The sequence below is a fragment of the Triticum dicoccoides genome, chromosome 1A (genome assembly GCF_002162155.2).
Source record: "Triticum dicoccoides isolate Atlit2015 ecotype Zavitan chromosome 1A, WEW_v2.0, whole genome shotgun sequence".
NCBI lineage: Eukaryota > Viridiplantae > Streptophyta > Magnoliopsida > Poales > Poaceae > Triticum > Triticum dicoccoides.
The window spans coordinates 462,754,508-462,766,503 of NC_041380.1; positions in this window are offsets into that span (position 1 = coordinate 462,754,508).

Below are 11,996 nucleotides of genomic sequence, written 5' to 3' on the forward strand. Positions count from 1 at the left end.
TGATCTCCTACCCTGCTCCCCCTAGATGAAGGCAATAGCTCCCCCTGACCATGAACAGAGCCCGGGGAAACTTATTCATACGCAACGCCGCTGCAACAGCCTCAACAGCATCTCTCTCAACCCTAACCCTACTGCGAACCCACCCCACACACAGATCCGAGGTTACCCCTCCCTCCCGCCGCCGTCACTGCTAGCGAAGGGAGAGGGAACTAGCGGCAGCGCCGGCGACACGCAAAGGGAAGCCGCGGTCGCCTCCTTTTCTCATCTGCACGTGATCTGGAGCGGCGGCGTTTTGCATTATTTGAATTGTTGAATTTAGCTTCACATATCAATGATCTTAAACAAGGAGCAAAACTTGGCGACAATTCATGTGTAGCGCAGTGTGACGCCCCCGATTCAATCGTACACTAATCATATATGCAAATGTGTACGATCAAGATTAGGGACTCACGTGAAGATATCACAACACAATTCTAGACACATTAAAGTCATACAAGCTTTATATTACACGCCAGGGGCCTTGAGGGCTCGAATACATAAGGTCGAATACAAACGAGTCAGCAGAAGCAACAATATCTGAGTACATACATAAGTTAAACAAGTTTGCCTTAAGAAGGCTAGCACGAAAGTATCAACGATCAAAAAGGAAAGGCCTCCTTCCTGGGAGCCTCCTAACTACTCCTGGTCGTCGGTGGTCTCCACGTAGTAGTAGGCTCCCTCGGGGTAGCAGTAGTCATCGGTGGTGGCCACTGGCTCCTAAGATCTGTCATCTGATTGTAGCAATCGGGTATAGGGGAAAAGAGGTAGCAAAGTAACCGTGAGTACTTATCCAAAGTACTCGCAAGACTTACATCAGATCTAAACTGAGTATGCATCTGTATCAAAGGAATGGGCTGTATCTGTGGACTGAACTGCAGAAATGCCAGAATAGACAGAAATCCTAGCCTATCAAATACTAGCATCTTCAAGCATCTTGCAGCATCAGAAGAGGTAAGAGTAACATATTATAATACTAGTAAGTATGTTGTAACATCGCCCAGAGATCACTTACTCGACTCCCTGCGATAAAGCAATCCCAGAGCCATCATTTCCATTTCATGCCTTAGCATCCAGTTCTAGTTGTATCGATCGGGATGCAACTCCGAGCGTCCGTTACCGTGGACACGGTTATTCAAATATATCATTCTTCCCTGGAGGGCTGCACAAACTTACCCAACATGCTCGATCAACTGTGACCGAACACACCATTAGGTCATGACCGGCCTCGGCCGATCGACACAACGCGGTCCTACCTAGGCTCAACAAAGAGGCCAACACGCCGGTCTACATCCTAAGTGCGCAGGGGTCTTGGGCCCATCGCCCTTTGCACTCCTGCATGTTGCGTACACGGCCGGTGAGTAGACCTAGCCCCCTTATACAAGCGCATGCTTAAGCAGTCCATCCCGGCGCGCGCCGCTTAGTCGCTGACGTTCGAAGAGCTTTCGGCTGATACATACGACGCAGAGTGCTCATACTTATTCTCGCGTGGTGGTTAGTGCGAAAAGGCCAGATGCCTACTCGGATCACATATCCAGACCGTTAGTGTCTTGGTAGCGCACGATAACGAGCAGAGACTCACGATCATGTGACCTCATCGCCCCGTCTCGTGGACTTACAGCAAGGGTAAGAATGCCCGGCCGTGCCACGTAATTATCTCGCGGGCACCCTCCAGGTCAACGCGACTACACATCAACTCGTGGGTACACTCACGGTCAACCCGACTTCACATTTCTGTCAGGGGTACCCCTCGGGGCCGACCCAACTTCAGTCATGGTTCTGGGTAAAGTCAAAGTAACACTGTGTCCAAAACAGCAAGGGGAAAACCGAGAAATCACCCTCGATGGATTCCCACTCGATGTAACCATCAAGGTGGACTTGGAGGAATCACCCTCGATGGTCCACACTTGAAGGGTTGCATGACAGAGTCGTTATCGGGAGTGGTGAAGGAGGAATCACCCTGGATGACCATGACCGAATAGTTACACTACAGAGTTAACATCAGAAGTGCTATACGAGTTATCACCCTCGGCACCCGATAGTAACCCTGCAGAGTCGTACAACTAAGGGGGTGTGATGTGCTGTGTCGGGGCCTGGACATCGATCACATTGATCGAGTCATCGAACATAAAGCAGGGGCAACTAGGACAAGGTGAGGGGTCACTAGTGGATCACTAACCAATATATACTAAGCATTTTAGGATAAGCAAGTAAGGTATGAAAGCAGGTAAGGCTATGCATCAGAATAGGATCATACAAAAATAGTAGCAGTTCTGATGCAAGCATAAGAGAGAAGAGAATGGGCAATATCAGAATGAGGATTTGCTTGCCTGGAAGCTCTGCTGAAAAGGAAGAAGGGTCGTCAGTGACGTAGTCGATCATAGGGGCAGCATCAGTCTTGGGGTCTACCGGAGAGAAGAGGGGGAAGAAACAGTAAATACAAGGCAAACAAATGCATCGCTATGCATGACATGATGATAAGTGCTAGGGGTGGTCTAACGCAGGACTACACATTGCGAACGGAGAGGGAATACATCCAGAGGGGTTTTCCCGACGTTTGGCATTTTCCGGAAATATGAAAAGAGGGGGACGGTTCCATGTTCAGCATGCTAGAGGCATGTGACAGATGAACAGATTGCATATTCGGATTCGTTGGATTTTTTCTAAGCAACTTTCATATATCAATTATTTTCGTCTGACTTATAGATTATTTTATATTATTTTCAAAGTTTTAAACATTTTATGAATTAATTTTATTTAAATTAATTCAAAATAAAAAGGAGGTATTTGCTATGGGTACACAGAAGTGTACCCAGGGGTTTGCTACTGCGACTGACCAGAGGGCCTAGTTGACAGAGTCAACTGACGAGTCAGCAGAGGCTGACTGGTGGGCCCCTGCTGACTCAGCAGGGTGACTGGGCCAGCCCTATCCACTGGAACAGTGGTAGGGCCCCACTTGTCATACTAAGGGGGGGGGTTAAATGGGGGTTAGATTAATTAGTGGACTAATTAGTGAGTGGGGCCTCTTGACAGGGTGTAGGTTAGTTAATTTTAAGTGTTCTAATTAGCAGGTTAATTAAACAGTGCGGGTGTAACACCCACGATGCGGCTATATCTCCCACGTGTCGGAGCATGACTTAGAGGCATAACCGCATAGTAGGCATGTCGCAACAGGGGTAATCTTTACACACCCCATGTACTGAATAGGAAAGGGATAAATAGTTGGCTTATAGTCGCCACTTCACACAATACATAAATATAGCATTACATCATCCAGAATACAATCAAGGTCCGACTACGGAACCAAAATGAAAGAAGACCACCCCTAATGCTAGGTCCCCGATCGCCCTAACTGAGCTCCACTACTGATCAACTGGAAACGAAAACAACACAACGAACACGATCTTCATCGAGCTCCCACTTGAGCTCAGCTGCGCCATCTGCACTGGTATCATCGACACCTGCAAACTGGTTTTGGAAGTATCTATGAGTCATGGGGACTCAGCAATCTCACACCCTCGCGATCAAGACTATTTAAGCTTATGGGTAGGAAAAAGGTAGTAAGGTGGACTGCAGCAAGCACTAGCATATATGGTGGCTAACTTACGCAAATGAGAGCGAGAAGAGAAGCAAAGCACGATTGTGAACTAAAAATGATCAAGAAGTGATCCTGAAACTACTTACGTTCAAGCATAACTCAAGAACCGTGTTCACTTCCCGGACTCCGTCGGAAAGAGACCATCACGGCTACACACGCGGTTGATGCATTTTAATTAAGTTAAGTGTCAAGTTCTCTACAACCAGACATTAACAAATTCCCATCTGCCCATAACCGCGGGCGTGGCTTTCGAAAGTTCAAAACCCTGCAGGGGTGTCCCAACTTAGCCCATCATAAGCTCTCACGATCAACGAAGGATATTCCTTCTCCCAGGAAGACCCTATCAGACTCGGAATCCCGGTTACAAGACATTTCCACAATGGTAAAACAAGACCAACAAAGCTGCCTGATGTGTCGACATCCTGATAGGAGCTGCACATATCTCGTTCTCAGGGCAACACCGGATAGGTCAAGCTACGAGTAAAACCAACCCTCAAGTTTCCCCGAGGTGGCCTCGCAGGCTGCCCGTTTCGGACCAACACTTAGAGAAGCACTGGCCCGGGGGGGGGGGGTTAAAATAAAGATGACCCTTGAGTCTGCAGAACCCAAGGGAAGGTGATAGGTTGTTAGTGCAAAAGTAAAACCAAGGTTGGGCCTTGCTGGAGGAGTTTTATTCAACGCGAACTGTCAAGGGGTTCCCATTATAACCCAACCGCGTAAGGAATGCAAAATCAAGGAACATAACACCGGTATGATGGAAACTAGGGCGGCAAGAGTGGAACAAAACACCAGGCATAAGGCCGAGCCTTCCACCCTTTACCAAGTATATAGATGCATTAATTAAATAAGAGATACTGTGATATCCCAACATATAACCATGTTCCAACATGGAACAAACTCCAATCTTCACTTGTAACTAGCAACGCTATAAGAGGGGCTGAGCAAAGCGGTAACATAGCCAAACAATGGTTTGCTAGGAAAAGGTGGGTTAGAGGCTTGACATGGCAATATGGGAGGCATGATAAAGCAAGTGGTAGGTATCACAACATAGCAAAAGAGCGAGCAACTAGCAAGCAAAGATAGAAGTGATTTCGAGGGTATGGTCATCTTGCCTGCAAAGTTCTTCGAGTTGACGTAAGCTTGATCCTCGTAAGCGTACTCAATGGGTTCCTCGAACACGAACTTGTCTCCCGGCTCTGACCAAGGCAAGAACACAAACAAAGGAACCAACAATCAAACATGGTGCAATGCGCAAGCAACATGATGCAGAACATGGCATGATATGCGGGATGTTATATGCAATGCATATGCGTGCTCCGGAAGGAAAAGATTGAACCAGGCATCAACTTGGCAAACCAAGAGTGCCGCTGGAAAGATGAGTTGATTTCGGTCGAAATGGATATAAAGATCACCGGAATCGGATGCACGGTTTGCAAATGGCAAGCAAAACAAGAATGACACAATTATGCGATTAACAGCATGATGCCATCTAGAATGCAACAAGAAACTAAGCTACTGCACTCCAACATAGCAACAAAGCACATGTGAGTGATCTACTCAAGATGCTTGACAAAAGATGAACACTGAGCTACGGCCAAATCACACAAGAGCAGGTTCAAACAAGCATGGCAAAAGAGCAAAAGATATCAGCATCACACACTTAGTGAAAATACTAACATGTCAGGATTTAACCTCAGGAAGCAATGTTTAGAGCAAGATAACAACATGCTACAGGATCAGAACATAGCAAGACAAGGCATGACACGAATCTACTCAAAGCATATAACAAAAGTCCCTTACTGACCATAAGCCAAAAAGGATCAGAAGATATGATGGCACACATGTAAACATAACAAGTTTCGTTAACAGATTCAGACTTAGCAGAAAACTGGACATGGCATAAACAGAATTATGAAGGCATGTTTGCAAGCTCGATGCACTCAACACAAGGCATTGCATGACAAGCTAAGCATACTACCAGCAAGAAGACATGATCAAGAGGCTAACCATGGCAAGAACAATCTCATAGCATGCATGAATCAACTACAACAACCTTGGCAAAATTGATGAACACGTAAACAATCTGCTAGGAACATTTTATAGCAAAAGTAGAGCAAGCTTGAGTCATGCTAGGGCACTCCATAAATGCAAACAGGGACATGGATGGATAGAGCACAACCATATGCCCAAATCATCCTTACTGAACATACTCAAAAGAAACATGGATAACTGTGTAGCAACATGAATACATGGCATAAAAATAATAGCAGGGAAATGACTTAGTGAAATTCTAAGTCCCTGAGATCAGCAACATCACGAGAGCTACATTGCATGCTTGTGATAGTCACCACATTGATCACAAAAATACATGGAATACACCCCTGTAAAGATGGCATGGCATAGCACAAAACACATGTAGGGATCAAGTTCATATGCAGCACACAATAATCATGGCAAAAATGACAAATGCTCATAATCAGATAAGAATTAGGAACTAACATTTTATAGCACTCTTGCAACAGCAATTTAGGCATCAAGATGGACTCAAACAACCATGGCGCAATGGAACAAAATGAAGAGTACATCCAGACGAACATTTTGATATATCATATGCATGAAACGGATCTACGGATGAGGAGTTATGATGCGATGAACAGGGGCATAAAATTATCATGATCTGGGACTTAGCAGAAATTGGACCTCGGGAAAAATGGACGAAGCGGAGCGGGACGAGGAGATCCGGGACGCGGGCGCCTGTTTGGATGGGGGTGCTGGTGGATCTCATCCATCTTCCCTGGATCCGGCCGGCGAGGGCTCCGGCGAGCGGCGCGGCGGCCGGAGGCGACGACGGCGGAGGCCGGTGACGAGAAGGTGGAGGGAGGCGGCGACGAGGAGCAGGCGAGGCGGCGGAGGAGCAAGGTGCACGGCGGCGTGCGCAGGCAGCGGCGGCGGTCGGGGACGAGCGGGGCGGCACGATGGAGGTCGCCGGCGGGCGGCGGCGGGGCTGGAGCGGGAAGCCGGCGGGGGGAGTACCGGGCGGCGGCGCGGCTTCGGGCCGGGAGGGCCGGCTACGGGCTCACGAGCCCGCGCGCGGGTGGCGGCGGAGGACGACCGGGCTGGGGACGCGTGGTAGGCTAAGGCGGCGGGGTTGATGACGTGGCGCGACGGGGTTGGTCGAAGAGACGTGGCCGGCTGGACATGTCTGGCGAGGGTGGACATGTCCGGCGGCGCGGTGGAGAAGGGCTAGGGTTTAGACCGCGCGACCCGGGAGGAGCACATATTTATAGGTTGAGGGAGCTAGGAGAGTCCAAATGGAGTGCGGTTTTCAGCCACGCGATCGTGATCGAACGACCGAGAGGATGCAGGGAGTTTAGATGGGTTTTGGGCCACTATGAAGGGGTGTTGGGCTGCAACACACACGAGGCCTTTACGGTTCCTCGGTTAACCGTTGGAGTATCAAACGGACTCCAAATGGCACGAAACTTGACAGGCGGTCTACCGGTGGCGAACCAAGGCCGCTTGGCAAATCTCGGTCCAATTTGAGAACGTTCAACACCCACATACGAAAAGAGGCAAAAGGGACGCCGGAGGACGTAGGAGTGTCGGATTGCAAAACGGACAACGGGAAAAATGCTCGGATGCATGAGACGAACACGTATGCAAATGCGATGCACATGGTGACATGCTATGAAATGCATGACACGCAAACAAATGACAAGGCAACAACAGGGAATAACTGGAAGACACCTGGCGCAACGGTCTCGGGGCGTTACAACACTCCACCACTACGAGAGGATCTCGTCCCGAGATCTAGGATGGCATCGAAGGGAAAACAGAAGAGGAAGATAACAGGTAAAACTAAGTTGCTTCTTTGACAAACGAGTAAAACCAAAGAACCTTGGAAGGCTGAACAAATTGAAAGAAAGAATACAACGGAGATGAACAAAGTTGATAACTCTCCGTTAGAAAAGAGGAACAAGGGAGAACCAATTCGGGCAGCACTCCGGTTGAAAAGAGATGCAAGACTTGATACGGTGAAAAGAACTTGAGCAGAGGACACAACACTCCGGTTAAATGGATAAGCACGAAAAGAACACGATCTTGACAAACAAGATGATGGGTTGAAGAGAGCAACATCACAATGCCTCCGGAACAAGAGTAAGAATGGATTCAAAAGAACGGAGGAGAAAACAACATCTTCTACCTCAAATGCGCTTGAAAAGCATCTTTAGGAGAAGGGTCGAACGGAGTTGTTGGAAAACCAACAATGAAAAGAGTAAGCTTGTTGTGGGCTTATGGAAAACACGTCGATATCTTGAGGTGAAATTCTGCCACTAACGGAAAAAATAGATTGGATTGATATCAACAAGGAGACGAGAAACTTATTCACCGGGAGGATAAATGAAGAACTTGGGTCATTTATGAGCACCATAAATAGCAACAATCCTTAGGGAAGGCTTTAGGTGAAACATGACACAAGATAACTCCAACGAAGCGATTGGTGGATTTAAAATATCTCATTCTTGACAACATGTGAATCATGAAGCACGAGCTCAAATTGTCAAGAATGACATAACACCAGCTCAAAAGATAAGGGAGAAACAATTGCACTCCGGATTGCAAGATGAAAAAAAACTTGAGCTCCTCTGAAAAGAATCTCAATGAACACTTCGAGAAGGAATTAAATCCTTGAAGAACCATCATGTAGAGCCTCCATGAAGACCTCCAATAACAAAAGGATGATCAAACAAAAGAAAAGAGAAGTTGAAAACACAAGGTGAAGCCTTGCGATGATTTAGATGGAGCTTCGCGACGAGATAATGCAGAAATACTTGGAACTCCGGAAAAGAAAGATAAACAAATGAAATGAAGAATTTTGATGAACCTGCGGAATAAGGAATTAATCACTTGGATGAAACAAGAATAAGAATTACATTATGCTTACCCTTCATCAATTAAATTGATGACAAGCAACAGATAGCATACAACTTATTCCGGTAGAAAGGATTAAGAAATATATAAATCAAACTTGAATAAGGTCTTGATGGAACCACCGGTAGGATTTGAAAGAACAAATGAATCTGTATGATAACGAAGGAAGAGAACTCTTGAACGAACCACCGTAAGAATTGAACATGAACGAATAAAACATGAAGAAACACCGGGAAGGATTAGCAAATAAAGGAAGATGCTTGAGAGAATTTAGATACATGAGAACAAGAGATGACGAGCTGATTAGAGAATACTTGAATGATGCACCGGTAAGATTGAAGAATGAGAGCTGAAAGCTGGAATGAATAAATTCTGAGATGATGGGCTCCGGAGAATCAAACTGAAAAGACTCCTGAATTGCTCCGGATGGGTGAAAAGAATTCTCACAATCGAAAACAATTATGAGAGGATGGCATCAAGCTAGAACCACACATATTTGAAGAGAATGGGGCAAGATTTAAGAGAAACTCTTCTTCGGTCTTCACATGCAGAGAATGACGATGAGAAACACCACCATGAGTTGTAGATGCACTTCGGAATGAAAAAAATGGAAAGGTTGAGCCAAGGACGAAAATAATTTAAAAGATCTTGGAGGAAGGCATTCGACTGATGATAATTCATTCTTACGTCAAACTTTGAAAAGGATTTGAGAATCACTCCGGAAAGATTAGAAGAGTCAGGTAAGATCCTGGAAAAAGACCTGTGGGTTAGGGCCCACTCAAAAGATACACCATTGAACGATTTAAAAGGAAGATTGCGCCGGTTGAATTAAATGGCTAGAATGAGATAACAACCTCGAAATAGGTTGAACTGATCTTGAATGACAAGGCGAGTCTTCTGAGATATCTTCAGCACTCCGAAACAAATGAATAGCGAGGAGTGGATGATTATGAGGTGCACCGGCATGAGAAAAGCATTGGGCAAAAGAAAGGACTATGCTCAAAATCAAAGCTTGAATTTTAATCCACCGGAGAAGAAAAAGAGCAGGAAGAATAATAAACTTGTGGAGCATCTTCATGAGAACCACCGGGTAAGAACACTGAAAGAAAGGAATGGAGAGGCTTCCCATCAATAAAAGGATACTTGAATAAGGAATCTTAGTCCTTGAAGAAAAAGGGTGGGAGGGTGGGAAAAACAAAGACAACTTGGGATGGATGAAACAAACACTGTTGCAAAGAAACTGAGAATTGATCTCGCGAATGTAGAAACGATCGGATCCACTTGAAGAGAAAACACGCCGGTTCAGAAGAAATTGAGTTGGCAAACTCGAAGATCAAGAAGGATTGGTATTCACATAGGAGTATGAGAACACCGCTTAGGAAAGGTATGGAATCAACATTTGACTTCGAAGCAACTCGAATACCACAATGAAAACAAAACAAAGGATTGGCTTGCGAAATAAGCCAGAACAAACATATGATAGAGATTTCGTCCTAAGTTTTCGTGGTGGGGCCCACACGGGCTCGATCGTACAGCACCATCATGTACAAGGCAGTGCACATGACATACGAAGCATCCCCGAGTCAGCATAGCCAAGGACTCTTTAAGACACAACGAGACCACTGTAAAACCAACCGTGGATAGGCGGACCACTAGACGTCGAACCCCAATCTCATATCATGCATTTGACGAAAAGATATCCTAGGAGCTACTTGAATTCCCACTTATAAACTCCCAAAACTTTCTGGTTATGCGATCAGGTGTTGGGGATACATGGGAAGCATAATATCTCACCCAAAACTAGGAAATCCTACATCCAGCTGTATCCATCCTTCAACACATAACCAAGAAACCTTCGGAAATCATTTACCTCAACCTTCGAAAAGCATCCGTAATACGAGTTATGGCAATACTCCCGAACTCCCACCCCAGTACTGGGTGACATCGAGGTTATCTCACCAACAACTACATAAAAGAGATTTTCGATGTCGGCGAACTCAGGTATTCCAGAACCGCAACGATAAAATTGTGACGACAACACCTCGGAGCTCAACTCCCCGGAACACTGCCACAACCCCTAAATGTCAGGAGCACCAAGAACAATGTTCTCGTCACAAAACCATCGGAACGATTCCAAGATACCCGCGTGATCCTAATTTTTTTTCATGAAATTTAAGGAGAGAAGAGTCAAAACGTCTACGTCAGGAAGCCTCACCAGAGCGACGAAGGGACTGAGGAGTAAAAAGAATCCTACTCTCCGATATATATAATCCTATAAGACTTAACACATTTTTCTAGACTCAACAACGTCAGCGATTCGATCAAGCAGGGGGCTCCTAAGTCGGGGAAGGCTCTGATTACCAACTTGTAACACCCACAATGCGGCTATATCTCCCACGTGTCGGAGCACGACTTAGAGGCATAACCGCATAGTAGGCATGTCGCAAGAGGGGTAATCTTTACACATCCCATGTACTGAATAGGAAAGGGATAAAGAGTTGGCTTACAATCGCCACTTCACACAATACATAAATATAGCATTACATCATCCAGAATATAATCAAGGTCCGACTACGGAACCAAAATAAAAGAAGACCACCGCTAATGCTAGGTCCTCGATCGCCCCGACTGGGCTCCACTACTGATTAACTAGAAACGAAAACAACACAACAACACGATCTTCATCGAGCTCCCGCTTGAGCTCAGCTGCGTCATCTGCACTGGTAGCATCGGCACCTACAAACTAGTTTTGGAAGTATCTATGAGTCACGGGGACTCAGCAATCTCACACTCTCGCGATCAAGACTATTTAAGCTTATGGGTAGGAAAAAGGTAGTGAGGTGGACTGCAGCAAGCACTAGCATATATGGTGGCTAACTTACGCAAATGAGAGCGAGAAGAGAAGCAAAGCACGGTCGTGAACTAAAAATGATCAAGAAGTGATCCTCAAACTACTTACGTTCAAGCATAACTCAAGAACCGTGTTCACTTCCCGGACTCCGCCGGAAAGAGACCATCACGGCTACACACGCGGTTAATGCATTTTAATTAAGTTAAGTGTCAAGTTCTCTACAACCGGACATTAACAAATTCCCATCTGCACATAACCGCGGGCACGACTTTTGAAAGTTCAAAACCCTGCAGGGGTGTCCCAACTTAGCCCATCACAAGTTCTCACGGTCAACGAAGGATATTCCTTCTCACAGGAAGACCCGATCAGACTCGGAATCCCGGTTACAAGACATTTCGACAATGGTAAAACAAGACCAGCAAAGCCGCCCGATGTGCCGACATTCTGATAGGAGCTGCACATATCTCGTTCTCAGGGCAACACCGGATAGGTCAAGCTACGAGTAAAACCAACCCTCAAGTTTCCCCGAGGTGGCCTCGCAGGCTGCCCGTTTCGGACCAACACTTAGAGAAGCACTGG